Raw genomic sequence first — 17,880 nt, forward strand, 5'->3', positions numbered from 1 at the left:
TCCAGATGCTTTGAACTTCAGCTTCCAGAATTCCTGCTTGTTGGCCAAGCTGGCTAGGGCTTCTGGGAGCAGAAGTCCAAAAAACCAGAGGACAAAACTTTGAGAACTGCTGCTCTAGAAGCCATCTGGGGCATTTTTTGATCCTCATTGGGGCAAGTTCGGGAGAGGCCTTTTGTAACAACAGGAAGTTGCCAGTTCGCTTCCTGTTTTAAAAAAGTAACTGATAAGTCATTTTTTTGTTTTTAAAAAAATGCTTCTCCTGGGCTTATATACTGGCCCACACCCTCCAAAAAGACACTAAAAATGTCCCCATGCTCCCTATAGTGCATTGTGGGGCAATGTTTGTCCCCTGTGGACCACAAACATGGACCTAGGGACAGCATGTGGTTCCCGGGCTGCACTTTGTGTTGCAAAGGAAAGATGGGAGACCTGGAACAGTCCCAGTTGGACTCTGGACAAGCATATTGGGGCCCCAAGCTATTTAGGATTTTAAAGGTGAGTTACCAATGCATATCTAGAACCCTTTCCAGGCAGGAAAAGTCTGAATGTCCCAGGTTTTGTTCCTGTACAAGTGGATTTTATTTTGGAGATCCACATGACGTTTTTTTCATTCAAAAATATCCCAAAATAATTTCTGGGAACCTTTGACATTACCAGGAACTCCCAGGTCATTTTACATTAAAATAACCCAGTATTTTCCAAAATGAAATGTAATGTAAGAATTAAATGAAATGTATCTCTGCTTGGATGGATGGCTGTATTGTTCTGAAACTAGCGAAGATGGCTGCTGCTAATAAATATGGTAACTGGCTGGCGCCATACTGCAGAATTAATACAGTTTGGCACTGCTTTAACTGCCATGGCTCAGTGTCATGGAATTCTGGGATTTATAGTTTTGTGAGATATTTAGCCTTCTCTGTCAGAGCTCTGGTGCCACAACCAACTACAAACCCCAAGCCTTCCTAGGATGAATCCATGACAGTTAGAGCAGTGTCAAATTGCATTAATTCTTCCATGTGGCAACAGCCAGTAATTGTAGATGCAGCCATTGTTTCCAGGACACAGGTTTCACAGAGATCAAGCAAGGCAAGGAGAGAAATAGTTGCACCGAAACAACTGATCCTAATGTTTAATGATAATAGCAGAGCACTTTAGCACTTTTGAGTATATCTGCTGAATAATAATAAAGAAGGCTCAATGAGAACTGGTGAACAGCAATTTCTGAAACGTTTCATGTGTTTAGATATAACACCTGACCAGTTGGAGGGGGACTAGGGAGATCATAAGGAATAGAATCATAGAATCATAAAGTTGGAAGAGACCGCAAGGGCCATCCAGTCCCCTGCCATGCAGGAAATCCAAATCAAAGCATCCCCGACAGATGGCCATCCAGCCTCCGTTTGAAGACCTCCAAGGAGGGAGACTCCACTACGAGACTCCACTACATTCCGAGGAAGTGTGTTCCACTGTCGAACAGCCCTTACTGTCAGGACGTTCCTCCTAATGTTGAGGTGGAATCTCTTTTCCTGCAGCTTGCATCCATTGCTTCGGGTCCTAGTCTCTGGAGCAGCAGAAAACAAGTTTGCTCCCTCCTCAATATGACATCCCTTCAAATATTTAAACAGGGCTATCATTTCTTAACTGTCTCTTCTCCAGGCTAAATATCCCCAGCTCCCTAAGTCCTCCTCATAAGGTATGGTTTCCAGGCCTTTCACTAGTTTGGTGGCCCTCTTTTGGACACATTCCAGCTTGTCAACATCCTTTTTGAATTCTGGTTCCCAGAACTGGACACAGTATTCCGGGGGGGGGGGGGGGGGACCAAAGCAGAATAGAGTGGCACTATTACATCCCTTGATCAAGAAACTATGGCGGGATACAGACGGGCAAAAAGGGGTGTATTCATGACGTCATGAAGGTAGAGCCTTCAGACGGCCCTTACCTGAATGCCGCCATGAACACGCCCCCCGCACGCCCCAAGCGGGAAGAGGCGGCATTAAAAAAGTGCTGCTTTTTTCCGCTTCTTTTTGATTTGCGGTGTACGTGCGCAGCTCCGTATGTAAGCTGCTGCACCGGTACGTCAGAATTGCTACGCCGCAAATATAAGTTGCCCGTTTAAAAGCTCCGTGTCAGCTGCGTCGCATAATGGGTCGGGGTCCGGGACATGCGTGGTTTGCAGTCGGGCTTTAATTGCAGCGTCCGCTGCCATGCAGCTGTGGAAACTGCGGCACAGCTGCGGCGCATTTTAAGGCTTGTAATCCTAACCCTAGAGCTCCATGTGCGCATGCGTTGCTGGAATCGCGGGAAGTTGTAAGTTTTGCCGGCGGATGTTTTGGTTGTAGAAAGTGATAAGGGAAAGTTTGGAATTTAAAGTGACCCCCTACACACATTCCTGCGCCATTTTCACCTGGGAACGGGCACAGTTCGGCTGCTCCTGGCACAGCTGTGCGGCGGCTCCCCTTTGCCACCAGGCAGGATGGCTCAGCCATCCACCAGCACCCCGAAAAAAGGCAGGGGGACGTCTTGGTCTCATACTGAGACGGCTGACCTGATAGCTATATGGTCCCAGCCAAACATTTTGCAGAAACTGGAGCAGTCCTACCTGAATGCTGACACATATCGAGAAGTGGAAGAAGCCATGAGAGCTGCTGCACCGGTACACCAGAATTGCTACGCCACTAATTTAAGTTGCCCATTTAAAAGCTCCGTGTCTGCTGCGTCGCATAATGAGTTGGGGTCTTGGAACATGCGCAGTTTGCAGTCAGGCTTTAATTGCAGCGTCCGCTGCCATGCAGGTGTGGAAGCTGCAGCACAGCTGCAGCGCATTTTAAGACTCGTAACCCTAACCCTAACCCTAACCCTAACCCTAGAGCAACATGTACGCATGCGCTGCTTGGAAAGTTTGGACTTTAAAGTGAGCCCCTACACACATTCCTGTGCCATTTTCACCTAACAATAAAAAACGCTAAAACTGTAAATATTTACATATATACAAGGGAGGTGATGGGGGATGGCAGGGGGACAGCGGTGGCAGCGGAGACAGCTGTAGCTGTGCATTGCAGATTCAGCAGGAGCGCGGGGACCAAAGGAGAGGAGGCATCCATGATGCTGGTGACATTGGCAACGTGCAAGCGGACAAGGATGCCAACACCAGCTGATCACCAGCTGGCAGGAGGCCACCTTTGTTCTTGGGCAGGGTGGGGAAAAAAGTTTTAAAGGGGCTTGGGCGCTTTAAATGTGCCCATAGGCTTTCTGCCGCCGCTGCTTAGCGCTGCAGCTGCGCAGCTGCGCATCCGCCAGCCGGCAAAGGAAAAAAAAAGCCGCGGTTTGGGCCGCCCGTGCGGAAGCTGCCCCTTTCTTTGCGGCGTCCTCCGAGGCGGCGGTATAGAAGCTACGGGTCCGAAACGGACCCAGGTGAGGCGTCTTCACGGCCCCCCATGTGGAAGCCCCGACACCTGAAGCACGCCCCCGGGGCGGGCGGTCTGGAGGCTCCGTATTCAGCAGAATACACCTCCAAGACGTCTTCTCCTGCCCGTCTGTAGCCCGCCAAAATGTCTGTTCATACACACTAAAATCGCATTGGCCTTTTTAGCTGCTGCATCACACTGCTGACTCATGTTCAATTTGCGGTCTAGTAGAACTCCTAGATCCCTTTCACATGTAGTCTCCTTTAGACAGGTGTCCCCCATCCTATATCTGTGCATTTCATTTTTTTCTACCTAAGTGCGGTACCTTACATTTCTCCCTGTTGAAGTTCATTTTGTTAATTTTGACCCAGCTTTCTAATCTGTGCCAGACCTGTACCATATTTGCAAGGCTGGAGAGAGATCATCTGGAGAGAGACACAAGGATCTGTGAAATGGTGGAAGGTGTGGATTTGTGCCATGCACTAGATTTGCATTCCTGCTATTTCACAGATCCTCAGTCTCTCGCTAGTTTCATTATCAAAGTGACCGGAAATCCCCGTTTTCCATGACATGTCCTACATTTCAACCTTCTGTTCAGGAGGAATTTCAAAATGTTTAGCTTTTATTTTGTAATGTTCCACATTTTGCAGTGCCTTTGTGGTTAGGATATCTGGTCACCCTGTTCATTACGAACCATATCACATTGCAAAAGGAAGATGAAAGGCAGTGAGACAGACACAGCTTTTTGCTTACCTTCCCGCATGACGTCACAGTACTTTGGTTCTCCCTCCAGAGGGAGCCAGTCATAAACACATAACTTTTGCCAAATGGATGTTTCCAGCAGGACATAAGGCACACGGTTTACGGTTGTCTCCTTCTGGAGTGAGAACGGAAGTACTACAACGTCATGCAAGAAGATAAGCAAAAAGCCGCTTGTCTTGCTGCCTCTCGTCTTTTGTAATGCGATACGGTTCTATGGCTCTTTCTGTATATGCAAATACAGGTATTCCAATACAGTGGACCCTTGTTATACGCTGGTGTTTGGTTCCAAGATCCCCCGTGTATAACAAAATCTGTGTATGCTCAAGTCCCATTAAATATAATGGCAGAGCAAAATGGTGTCCCTTATAAAAAATGGAAAATCAAGGTTTGATCATTGAAATTTATACTTTTTTGGAACATTTCAAACTGTATAACAAATCTGTGTATAAGAAGGGCTGACTATATATATATAAATACAGAATGCTTCTGGTCCCAAGCATTTCAGATAAGGGACACTCCACCCATACAGGCCATCATAGGGACATCTTATGGTGAAGCCAAAGTTCTCCTGACTTTGCTGCATGGGAAGTTTACACTCCCATAATGATTGCTTTGCTCTAATTTTAATTTTGCATTTGTGCCCACAGCCTCCTGCTTTCATGCAAACTATTTCTAAAGCAGCTAGTCACTCCATGACACACAGCTTAACAGCTCTATAAAGGGGTCTAGACTCTTTTTGTACCCCACACAACATAATTTAGTACACTCAAAATATGGCCTGCCTAATTATCATTTTCTTCACCACATCCTTCTGGTAATCACAGCCCTAAGGCACAGCCTATGAGAGTTGGATGCTGACACACTTTTTCACCTGGTTGCTTTGAAAGAGATAGCTGTGCTAGTCTGTCACAGTACAGAAAGAGAAATCAGAGGTAATCAATGAGACTAGCTGATCTATCTGAGCCTGAGCTTCCAGGGATATTAATCTCTATCTTCAGATGTAAATCATATTCACTCACTCCCTGCTTCATAGTTCATACTCCTTAACTGTCCTGTTTTTGGTCGAACCTCCAGACTGCAAAAATGTTAGGATGCCCAGGCCCCCAATTTGTATGGGACACCTCATATTTAGGACCTGAAAATCCTGTCCCATATGGGAGCAGTAGAAGATGCTCCAAATCTGTACTATATTTTCATACCTTCCAACATTCCCTGTTTGATAGGGTCAGTCCCAATTAACCCTGCCTTTCCACTTTTTTCAGCTGCTTTTAAAATGCCCCAGTTTCTTTCTCCTTCTCCCTCCACCTTCCCCCTTTGTCCTCAGCTTCCTGGGATTGCTGCAAACTGAGTTTAAAGTGCAAAAGTAGTTTGCATTTAATTAACTCACCAGAGCAGCGAGGAAAGGAAGAACTGAATCCTGCCCTTTCCAGTAGGTTCAGGCAAAAGCAATCTGCTGCAGCTTCTTTTAGCTTGTGTGTTCTTCCTCATTAACAGCTTTTCCCATTTTGACTGTGCTCTGAGGTTGTCTGGCCAAATGTGTCCCAATTTTCATCTGCGAAATGTTGGAAGGTACTGCATGACAGGATCAGTGCTACCATAGTCAGAGGTAATGAAGAACAATTACATAGCTGTACGAGATCAGAATGTAATAGGATACAGAAAGAAGCAAGCTGGTTATAAACATTCAAAAATTTGTGTTAAGTTGCTAAAGGTTTTTAAGTAACTGGTCTGCATTTTCACTCAGTGGATCTGTGTATGCCTTAACCCTGTTTCCAGACTTAAGCTCTTTGTCAAAAAACTCCCCCATTTTCCCATATACATTATATAAATTAAGCTACTGCTATTGGTTTCTTTTTTTAAAAAAAAAATCATTCTTGCATTCCTGTTAAGTGTTAGAGGGAAGTCAAAAAGTTAAAGATAAGGCTGAAGCCCCCTCCCATCTTTTCTCTTGATCAAAAACTGTGAGCCACCTTTATCTGAAAGCCATCCTGAGTCTCTTGCAGGGAGAAAAGCAGCATATAAATTAAATAAAAATGAATAAATAATTAAATAGCTGCATTGCTCAGCACTGCCGAATCTTCTGAGACTGCACCAAGAATTGCTCAAATGAACTGATTTTCTTCCTATCTGTTTGCTTCACTGTCCAGCTCTCGCATTCTGTACATGGTAATGGGGAATACAACAGCTTGGGCAATCCTGGCTTAGTGCTCAGTCCTGTATCTTTACACTTTAGGAACTTTTCTAGTTCTTTCATAGCTGCCCTTCCCATCCTTAGTCTTCTTCTAATTTCATCACTGCACTCATCATTCTGATCAGTGTTTGATACTTGTTATGGGAACTCTTCAACTATTTCAATTTTCTCGTTATCTAAGTTGAATTATTTTTTCTTTACATTCATCATTAAGCCTGCCTTTGCATTTTCCTTCTTGTCCTTCCTTAGTAATTGTTCTGAGTCTGTGATGTTTTATGCAAGTAGCATGGTGTCCTTGGCATATCTTAGATTGTTGATGTTCCTTCCTCCACTTCTCCTTCTTCCTAGAGCAGATGCCTTCATCTTCACCGACTTTAAGGGGGACCTGTGTTATCACAGTCTGTCGTAATTGTACAGCCAGTTCCCTGCTCACACAAGCACCTTTCTTGACCTCTCTTGTGCAACAGCATCTGGCATCCATCACCAGTCAAAGGTTTGACTTCTGTGCTTCCTATCTATAAGTATTTCCCTACAGCAACAAAGCTAAGCTGGTAAATTCCCACTGCCAGCCTGGGACAGAAAAACTGCAGCCCCCAACTGCATGGGCCTCCAAGATTATTTCTCTTTTGGTCAGACCTTGCCAGTTCTGGACACCTCAGTTCAAGAAGGATATTGACAAGCTGGAATGTGTCCAAAGAAGAGTGTCCAAGATGATCAAAGGTCTGGAAACCAAACCTTATAAGGAATGACTTGGGTATGTTTAAGCTGGGAAACAACTAAGAGGTGACATGATAGCTATCTTTAAATATAAATATGGATGGCATGCAGAAGATAGAGCAAGCTTGCTTTTTGCAGCTCCAGAGACTAGGACATGAACCAAGGGATTCAAATTACAAGGAAAGAGACTATACCTAAACATTAGGAATAACTTTAAACAAAAATACTTTAAGAGCTGTTTAACAGTGGAATAGACTGCCTTGGAAGGACCTCATCTTTGGGGTCTTTAAAAAGAGCTTGGATGAGCAGGGGTTTGGATTGGATGGCCCTGTGATTCTATGGGCCCATTCCCACTACCTAAAGCCTCGAATCCAAAATCAAGTTAAAAGGCCCTTGTTCCCACTGAACATTGATTCAGATCCTCATCTGATCGATTCCAGTGGGGGGGAAACGGGGTAAACACAAAAAGGCCGGGGTATTTTGATAGCAGTTACTTTGAGCTCCTTTTGGTAAGAATCGATTCCAACCTGCATCCAACATGTGGGAACGTCAGGTTGGTATCGATTCTTCTTCTTTTCCCTGCTCCCTTTCTTCTGTTGTCGGTGCTTCTGACCCTTTCTTTCTTCTTTCCTTCCCCTCCTCTCCTCTTGTCTCCCCTCCCTCCCTCCCTCCCTCCGTTTCTTTCCCATCCCTCCTTCCTCCTCTTTCTTCTTCCATCCTATCTTCTTCTTCTTCTTCTTCTTCTTCTTCTTCTTCTTCTTCTTCTTCTTCTTCTTCTTCTTCTTCTTCTTCCTATTTCCTCCACTGGGCTCCCGCCGCTTCCCCAGGGCTGGCGGGGCTGCCGGTGCTCCTGTCACGCCAGCCAGCACAGGGCAAGCGGCGGCAGTGCAGCAGCAGCAGCAGCAGCAGCCTTGCCAGCCCCAGGGAAGTGGCAGGTGCCCAGCAAAGGGAAGTAGGAAGAAAGGAAGGGAGGGAGGGAAGGAGGGAGGGAGGGAGGGAGGGAGGGAGGGGAGGGGACGGGAGAGGAGGGGAGAGGAGGGGAAGAAGAGAGAAAAGGAGAGAAAGGGTCTGGTGGAGGGCTGCTTGTCTTCCCCAGTTCCAATGGGAACGACAAGCGCACCCTCCCAAAGAATCGATTCCAAAGAGGCCCCATTTTCATAGTGGGAATGCGGGGCCTTTTGGAATTGATTAAAATAGCAGGGCAGACCCGAGTCAGGATACGGGTTATTCCTTCAGTGGGATTGGGCCCTATGATTCCTTTCATAGAATCACAGAATCATAGAGTTGGAAGAGACCACTAGGGCCATCCAGTCCAACCCCCTGCCATGCAGGAAATCCAAATCAAAGCATCCCTGACAGATGGCCATCCAGCCTCTGTTTAAAGACCTCCAAGGAAGGAGACTCTATCACCCTCCGAGGGAGTGCATTCCACTGTCGAACAGCCCTTACTGTCAGGAAGTTCCTCCTAATGTTGAGGTGGAATCTCTTTTCCTGTAGCTTGCATCCATTGTTCTGGGTTCTGTTCTCTGGAGCAGCAGAAAACAAGCTTGCTCCCTCCTCAACATGATATCCTTTCAAATATTTAAACAGGGCTATCATATCACCTCTTAACCTTCTTTTCTCCAGGCTAAACATCCCCAGCTCCCTAAGTCGTTCCTCATAGGATATGGTTTCCAGACCCTTCACCATTTTAGTCACCCTCCTTTGGACACGCTCCAGTTTTTCAATGTCCTTTCTGAATTGTGGCACCCAGAACTGGACACAATATTCCAGGTGGGGCCTGACCAAAGCAGAATATAGTGGCACTATTATTTCCCTTGATCTAGACACTATACTTCTATTGATGCAGCCTAAAATTGCATTGGCCTTTTTAGCTGCCGCATCACACTGTTCACTCATGTTGAACTTGTGGTCTACTTGGACTCCTAGATCCCTTTCACATGTAGTTTCATTCAGCCAGGTGTCCCCAATCCTATATTTGTGCATTTTATTTTTCCACCCTAAGTGCAATACCTTATATTTCTCCGTGTTGAATTTCATTTTGTTAGCTTTGGCTCAGCTTTCTAGTCTATTCAGGTCATTTTGAATTTTGATTCTGTCCTCTGGGGTATTAGCTATTCCTCCTAATTTGGTGCCATCTACAAATTTGATAAGTATGCTCCCAATTCTGTCATCCAGGTCATTGATAAAGATGTTGAATAGCACTGGCCCCAGAACAGAGCCCTGTGGGACCCCACTGGTCACTTCCCTCCAGGATGAAAAGGAGCCATTGCTGAGCACCCTTTGGGTTCGGACGGTCAACCAATTACAAATCCATGTAACAGTTGCCTTGTCTAGTCCACATTTTACAAGCTTGTTTGCAAGAATGTCATGGGAAACCTTGTCAAAGGCCTTACTGAAATCAAGATATACTATATCCACAGCATTCCCTTCATCTACCAAGCTGGTAATTTTATCAAAGAAAGAGATTAGGTTTGTCTGGCATGACCCATGTTGACTTTTTGTGATTAAGGAATTGCCATCTAGATGTTCACAGACTCTCTGTTTAATGATCTGCTCCAGAATCTTTCCTGGTATTGATGTCAGACTAACTGAACGATAATTGTTGGGATCCTCTTTTTTCCCCTTTTTGAAGATGGGAACAACGTTTGCCCTCCTCCAGTCTGCTGGGATCTCTCCTGTTCTCCAGGAGTTTTCAAATATGATTGCCAATGGCTCCGATATTACTTTTGCCAGTTATTTTAATACCCTTGGATGGAGTTCATCTGGTCCCGGAGACTTAAATTCATTTAGATTAACAAGGTGTTCCTCTACTATCTCTTTACTTATTCTGTGCTGAAATTCCCCTATTCTGTCCTCTGCTCCATTATCCTCAGGTTGAGCACCCTTTGCCTTTTCTGAGAAGACTGAGGCAAAGAAGGTGTTGAGTAATTCTGCCTTTTCTCTGTCTTCTGTTAGCATTTTGCCATCTTCTCGACGCAGTGGCCCTACCATTTCCTTCTTCTTACTTTTGCTGTGGACATCTAAAAAAAGCCCTTTTTATTGTTCTTAACCTCTCTAGCAAGCCTGAGTTCATTCTGTGCTTTAGCTTTTCTGACTTTACCCCTACACTTGCCTGCTATTTCTTTGAATTCCCTTTTCGTGATTTCCCCCTTTTTCCATTTCTTATACATGTTCCATTTAAAAGTCAGCTCAGTAGAAAGTTCCTTAGTCATCCAACCTGGTTTCTTGAGACACCTCCCGTTTTTCTTTCTCACTGGAACTGTTTGAAATTGTGCCTTCAGTATCTCCCTTTTGAGAAACTCCCATCCGTCCTGAACTCCTTTATCTTTTAGTATTTCTGACCATGGAATCGCCCTCAATACTTCTCTAAGTTTACTGAAATCCGCTCTCCTAAAGTCTAGGATGCGTGTCTGACTATGCCTGGCTTCTCCTTTCCACTGTATTACAAACTCCAGGAGAACATGGTCACTTCCACCTAATGATCCCACTACTTGCACCCCATTAACCAAGTCATCCTTGTTGGTTAGGATCAGATCTAAAATAGCTGACCCCCTTGTTGCCTCTTCCACCTTTTGGACCATGAAATTGTCTTCCAGGCAAGTGAGGAATTTGCTAGGCCTTGAGGATTTTGCTGAGTTTGACTTCCAGCAAATATCAGGATAGTTGAAGTCGCCCATCACTACTACATCTCTCTTTTCTGACTGTGTGGTCATCTGTTCTAGAAAGGCATCATCCAATTCCTCCGTCTGACTTGGGGGTCTGTAGTAGACTCCCACCATAACATCCCTGTTGTTTCCCTCCCTTTAATTTTTATCCAGATGCTCTCCACCTGTCTTCCAGGATTGATGTCCTGGATCTCTTCACTGGTGTAAGTATCTCTGACATATAGTGCTATTCCTCCTCTCCTGTTTGGCCTATTTCTCTTTAAAAGGTTATACCCCTCTATTTCCACATTCCAATTATGAGACTCATCCCTTCCCTCTCTTGGCTGGAGGAGAGTATTGACAGGTATCTCTTGTTAATGAGAAATTGTATGACAATAATGGTATAACAATAGATCAGCAATGAACCAGCAACAGATGAGTGACGATATCATACAAAAAAGAGAGGAATCATAAATTGTAATTCCACTTCAATTCCATCACTAGCGTCTTGTGTGGTAATCTTCTAACTGAAAGAAAGAAGCTGATAGCATGGGCTTTCATAGACCCAAGTGTACTTCCTCGGATGCATGAGGAAGTAGGCTCAAGTTTATGAAAGCTCATGCCACCAACTTCTTTCTTTCACTTAGTCTCAAAGGTGCTACAAGACCCGTTTGCATAATGAATATATGCAGTGTGCCATGAAGCCATTGTCCTTATTCATCTTTCTGCCTAATGGTCTGGAATTTGTGAATATAATTCAATCCAGCCATTTCTCTTTCTAGTCTTCTTTTCCAGTTTCCTTGTTCAAGGTTCGGATGGGACATCATGACACAGGACTTGCTTTGTAGGGCTAACGCCTGACATTACAAGTTGTCAGAGCATTCTGAATGCTTGAGATGTGAAAGATAAAATGATAACTGGTTAATTTTTTTTAAAGGTTGCTGGCTAAGACAGACATGCTTCTGTTTGGACTCCAGATGAAGGGGATGTTAAAATCTCCTCAAGCATCTCATGCTAAAACTTTTTATCGCATCCCAGCATCAGCTTGTGAGGCTGGCCTTCTTCTGAGACAGCTTCTTAGCTGGCTTGAGAAGACTCATATGGAGAAAGTGGGGGAGGAATAAAAAACAAAATAAAAGGACTGTTTTACTGAATGTTATTATGAAAAGGCTTAGCTCGGAATCCCGTTATGCAATTTAGTCAACATCTGCCAAGTCCACTAAAAGAAAAAAGAAAAACTTTTCAGATTTCCTCTGGGCTTGTGTGTGAATATCACAACCAGATGCACATTCCTGAAGAGCCCAGGTGTTCTCCTTGTCTACTCTATTAGCAACACGCGGTGCAAAGCAGAAGAACCAGGCCAATTCTTCAGCAAGGGATACGCAATGGGAGACACAGAGGGAATTAAATGGACCACACCAGAAGAAACAGATGGTGGCCATTAGGAAGTGGAATGGATTCGCAAAGCAACCAGAGCTGTACAAGTCCAGAATGGTGTCCTGGTGCTTGAAACAGCTGTAGAGCAAAGAACCATAGCACGATCCAAGGTAGATCCACGTTGCCTTTGTGAAGAACGTTTTGCACTTTCTCTTTTGATGATGCCCATTTAGGTTTGCCAGAGAGAAAGCTGCAGTGGGCTCCTGTACTGTAAGAGTTGCTTGGAAGAGGGAATTTCAGCATGTGTTACTTGTTTTCTGGTTGAATAACAAGCAATACCTGCTGAATGCCCTCTTCTATGTATGTATTGATGGATGGATGTACCTTCAGATCACCTGTCATTTTATGGCAATCTCATGGATTTCATAGGGTTTTCTTAGGCAAGGAATCCTCAAGGGTAGTTTGGCCAGTGAAATATAGGCTTCTGCACCTGGTGGTCATTGGCAGTCTCCCATCCAAGTACTAAACAGGGCCAACCTGACATAGCTTCCAAGATCAAACAGAATCTGGTGCCTTTAGGGTATATACACAACCATTAAAGAATCTAGAACCCTCTCCAGTTTCCAATCCTATGCCCATTCCAGCTGCAACAGAGAATGCCAGGTGCTGCAGGCTCTATTTCAGAGGAAGGAACTGGTAAAAACACCTCTGAGTATTCCTTGCCTAAGAAAACTCTATGAAATTCATGAGGTCACCATAAGTCGACAGGTTACTTGAAGGCACAAACACACATAAACGTTGCTGCAATCAATATGATTTCCAGTACAAATCTCCAGCCATGCAATCATCTAGGCAGGGAATGGGATCTATTTGGGAGTTGCTCTGCTCATTAACTCCAGGTTTAGTGAAAGCCTTGTGTGCCTCTGCTGCTGAAGTGGGTAAGATAAAAAGAGATAAAAGGAAAACGGAAAAGAAACAGCAGAAGAAGAAAAGGGAGAAACAGGGGGATTGAAGGAACAAAAAGAAAGGTAGAGAGAATGGAAAAAAAGGACTGCAGTGCAGAGAGATCTGTAAGGTGGAAAAGAGAAAAAAGGGGAGAGAAGTGGTTTGTGTGTTGGATTACAACTCTGGAGACCAGGGGCAATTCCCAGCTCGGCTATGAAACCGACTAGGTGACTTTGGCCAAGTCACATGCTCTCAGCCTCAGGGGAAGGCAATGGCACATCTCTGAACAAATCTTGCCAAGAAAAACCCATGATAGGGTTGCCATAAGTCAGAAATGACTTGAAGGTACACAACACATACAAAAGAGATGGGATCTGGAGGCAGAAGAGCTCTATTGGTAGATTTATTTAATTTATATTTCCAGAGACTAGGCCAATCCCTGCTTGGTCATGAAAACTCATCGGCTGACCTTGGGCAAGTCACACTTCCTCAACTTCAAAGGAAAACAAAGACAAATCCCCTCTGAGCATGTCTTGTCCAGGAAAACCTTAGGGTTGCCATAAGTTGGAAACGACCTGAAAGTACACAGCAACAGCAACAACAACAACAACAACAACAACCTTTCTCTCAATGATGGACTTAAGGCAATTTACATTGCAGGTTAGAAAACAAAAACAAACTATAGCTGAAACAATGTATATCATAATACAAAAGGTGTTTTTCTTTTCTTTTTTTAAAAGTTATAGACAAACTTATTGATTTTAATTTGAAAAGAAAAACCTTCTACCACAACTACACCAAAGCTGAATGCCCATTGAAATAAAAAGGTTTTGCCTGCCAGAGAAAAGAGAACAGAGAGGGAGGCAAGCAGGCCTCCCGTGGAAGAGAATTCCAAAGTTTAGGAGCTACTATAGAAAGATAGATGCCTACTTCATGCCACTAACTGGATGCTAGTCAGAAATGTTCTCTCCCCTTTAATTCCCAGCGTGGAATTGTACTGGGTTCCTTGTTTGCCATTAACCTGGCTTCAACTTATGACCTTCCAAAAGGCCCTATTACAGTTTGCTCTCTGTATCCACAGATTCAACCACCCATGGAAGAAAATATTTTAAAAATATATAAAAGCAAGCCGTGAATTTGCCATTTCATACAAAGGATGCCGTTTTCCTATTTCATTGCATTTATTGAGACTTGTGCAGATGTTGGTACCGCTGAGGGGTCCTGGAACCAAATCCCAGCAGATACCAAGGACCCATTTTACTGCTTCAAGCTTGCAAACTTAAGACCATAGCTTCTTTGACTGAATCAATCCATCACCATTGCATTCTTCTTCTAATTTACACATTCCCCAGCATCACCGTTTTTGCTAGGGAGTCTCCTCATGTTGTGTCCAAAATACAGTGGGTCCTCCACATTCGCTGGGCTTAGGGGCACAGGATGCCCGTGAAAGTGGAAAAATCACAATTTTAAAAACCTATTTTTTTAACCTGAGAGAACACCTCTCTAGGAATCTCTAGGTCCTCCAGGGCAACTCTCTGGTTAACATCTGCCAGAAGCTGACCATAGAAATGTGCTGGAGGACCCACAAATGCCTAGAGAAGTGTTCTCTCTATGAATCTGTACATCTTCCAGCATGATGTCAATTTATCAATGACCTGGATGACAGAATTGGGAGCATACTTATCAAATTTGCAGATGACACCAAATTAGGAGGAATAGCTAATACCCCAGAGGACAGGATCAAGATTCAAAATGACCTGAATAGACTAGAAAGCTGGGCCAAAGCTAACAAAATGAAATTCAACACGGAGAAATGTAAGGTATTTCACGTAGGGCGGAAAAATAAAATGCACAGATATAGGATTGGGGACACCTGGCTGAATGAAACTACGTGTGGAAGGGATCTAGGAGTCCAAGTAGTCCACAAGTTCAACATGAGTGAACAGTGTGATGCGGCAGCTAAAAAGGCCAATGCAATTTTAGGCTGCATCAATAAAAGTATAGTGTCTAGATCAAGAGAAGTAATAGTGCCACTGTATTCTGCTTTGGTCAGGCCCCACCTGGAATATTGTGTCCCGTTCTGGGCACCACAATTCAAAAAGGACATTGAGAAACTGGAGCGTGTCCAAAGGAGGGCAACAAAAATGGTGAAGGGTCTGGAAACCATGTCCTATGAGGAACGACTTAGGGAGCTGGGGATGTTTAGCCTGGAGAAAAGAAGGTTAAGAAGTGATATGATAGCCCTGTTTAAATATTTGAAAGGATGCCATGTTGAAGAGGGAGCAAGCTTGTTTTCTGCTGCTCCAGAGAACAGAACCCGGAACAATGGATGCAAGCTACAGGAAAAGAGATTCCACCTGAACATTAGGAGGAACTTCCTGACAGTAAGGGCTGTTCGACAGTGGAATGCACTCCCTCGGAGGGTGATAGAGTCTCCTTCCTTGTAGGTCTTTAAACAGAGGCTGGATGGCCATCTGTCAGGGATGCTTTGATTTGGATTTCCTGCATGGCAGGGGGTTGGACTGGATGGCCCTTGCGGTCTCTTCCAACTCTACAATTCTATGATTCTATGTTTCTATGAGTTTTGGCAGACGTTGACCACAAAGTCATGCTGGAGGACCTAGAGATTCCTAGAGAGAACATATTAATGAAATCTGTGAATAATCAAATCCACAAAAGTCAAAGCTACAAATGCGGAGGGCCGACTGGACAGTAGCCTCAGCTTAGTGAGCTTGGCTTCTAAGTGTGAGTTCTGGCTTGATTTGCTCCAGGGCCCAGTTACTTGTCTCTTTGTCAGTCTGTACTATGTGCAGAACTCTGCTCCAGCACATTAGAAATAAATTGATTCTCTTCCCATCAGCTTTCTTCACTGTCCAGCATTCCCAACCACAGACAGGAATTGGAAATACCATGGCATGGCTTAGGTGCCTTCTGCATGCATAAATCCCTTGGCAGAAAGAACCGGACATTTCTGAGCAACATCTGCATTCATTCAAGATCATGGCAATTGAGTTACACAGCCAGTGCCCTTCTGCAGGCAAACATTATTTTGTTGTGAAGTGGGTTGCACAGTGAGTTGAGCAATGTTGCCATTCAGGACAAGGGGCTCATAGGAAAATCAATGCATAAGCCTGTTGTTGTTGTGTGCCTTCAAGTCGTTTCTGATTTATGGTGACCTTATCATAGGGTTTTCTTGGCAAGATATGTTCAGAGGAGGTTTGCCCTGGCCTTCCCCTGAGGCTGAGAGCATATGACTTGCTCAAGGTCACTCAGTGGGTTTCATGGCTGAGCGGGGAATCAAATCCTGGTCTCTGGAGTCCTAGTTCAGCACCCAAATCATTACACCACGCTGGCTCTCGCATACGTTTGTAGCTAGAGTTTAATGCAACACAACTTTGATATTGGATCTGGGCTGCGATTTAAATACTGTGCAGTTTACATTTCAAGGTTTGTACTGAGTTTTTGACATGTTACATATTAATTCATAACTGTTTCAATTTTTAATATTGTTTAATTATTTAGTTTTGTGTGGGTTTTTTGAGCTATGTGGCCATGTTCTAGAAGAGTTTATTCCTGATGTTTCACCAGCATCTGTGATCCTGGCAAAATGTCAGAAATAAACTCTTCCAGAACTTGGCCACATAGCCTGAAAAACCCACAAAAAACTATGGATGCCAGCCATGAAAGCCTTCGACTTCACATGTTTAATTGCTTTTTAAAAAATTATATTTATGCATTTTAATGCTTGTGTACTGTCTTTAAACTGTATTGTTTTAAATTGGCTGCTCACAGCCTTGAGTTCCTTGTACTGGGAGAAAGGTGGGATATAAGTTAATAATAATAATAATAATAATAATAATAATAGGATCTCAGTCCCAGAATCTGCCATCCAGCACTGCCACGGGAATTCTGTCCAGAAAAGTAACTTTCACAAGCTTTGAGGAGAAGATTAATAACTGCTTCACCCCGTGTCCTTGCATGCATTCCCAGAAAGAGGAACTTGTTTTGGACCTGCACTTGACAAAGGACTTCCTTGGAAGGAAGAATTCTCAGATGGCAGAAGGGAGGGGGTTGGTATCCTTGTTGGTATTTTTGGTGGCTAATCTTCCCATCCAGTTGCTGGCTTATTTTATGCCTAAAAAGTACACACTGACAGATGCTTTCCAGAGGAAGATTGCACACATATATGGAAATGTAAAAAAAAAAAAAGATTTTATACTAAATCAGCTGATCTATCCTAGTCTGATCTAAACTGAGTTGTTTTGTGGGTGTTTGGCAGTAAGACCCAAAGGTTTCATGTGAAGACCTTTCTCGAGTTTGCTGTCAGAGAGTATTTTCTAGAGTGTATTCCCAGCTTGGCCATGAAACCCACTGGGTGACCCTGGGCAAGTCACACACTCTCAGCCTTAGGGGAAGGCAATGGCAAACCTTCTCTAAACAAATCTTGCTGTGAAAACCCCAGGATAGGGTCACCTTAGGGTCGCCTAAGTTGGAAATGATTTGAAGGCACACAACAATGACAAACCCTGGCCTGAAACCAGGTTAAAATGGGTCTAGATAATCTGTTTCCTTCAATAACATCTGAAGCTGCTCAGCCAACAGATGTTCAAGCATTTCCCCCAAATATGGGATACTAGTGATAGGGTGGTAGTTATCCCATACCTCTGTTTCCAGGGGGATCTTCTTCAGGAGAGGGTGCACTAGATGCCTCCTTCAAGGCAGCAGGCACCATCTCCAGATGTGGTACAGTGGTACCCCGGGATACGAATTGATCGCGTTACGAAATTTCCGGGGTACGAAAAAGTTAGATTGGAAAAAACTGTTCCGGGTAACGAAA

General features: G+C 44.1%; 1 protein-coding gene across 3 annotated transcripts in view; it reads right to left on the minus strand.

The window, feature by feature from the left end:
• RGS19 (regulator of G protein signaling 19) overlaps nucleotides 1-17,880 on the minus strand; it is a 76,426-nt gene that overhangs the window by 23,923 nt on the left and 34,623 nt on the right. Inside the window, exon 2 of one of the 3 annotated variants that reach the window (XM_089513583.1) lies at nucleotides 5,554-5,757. The exons of the other annotated variants lie outside the window; for them this stretch is intronic. The gene's annotated coding sequence lies outside the window, so the exon portion shown is untranslated. The remainder of the gene's footprint in view (nucleotides 1-5,553; nucleotides 5,758-17,880) is intronic. 3 annotated transcript variants of the gene reach the window in all.

This window comes from Sceloporus occidentalis, unplaced genomic scaffold, assembly GCF_023333645.1.
Source record: "Sceloporus occidentalis isolate IW3139 unplaced genomic scaffold, rSceOcc1.0.p SCAF_3, whole genome shotgun sequence".
NCBI lineage: Eukaryota > Metazoa > Chordata > Lepidosauria > Squamata > Phrynosomatidae > Sceloporus > Sceloporus occidentalis.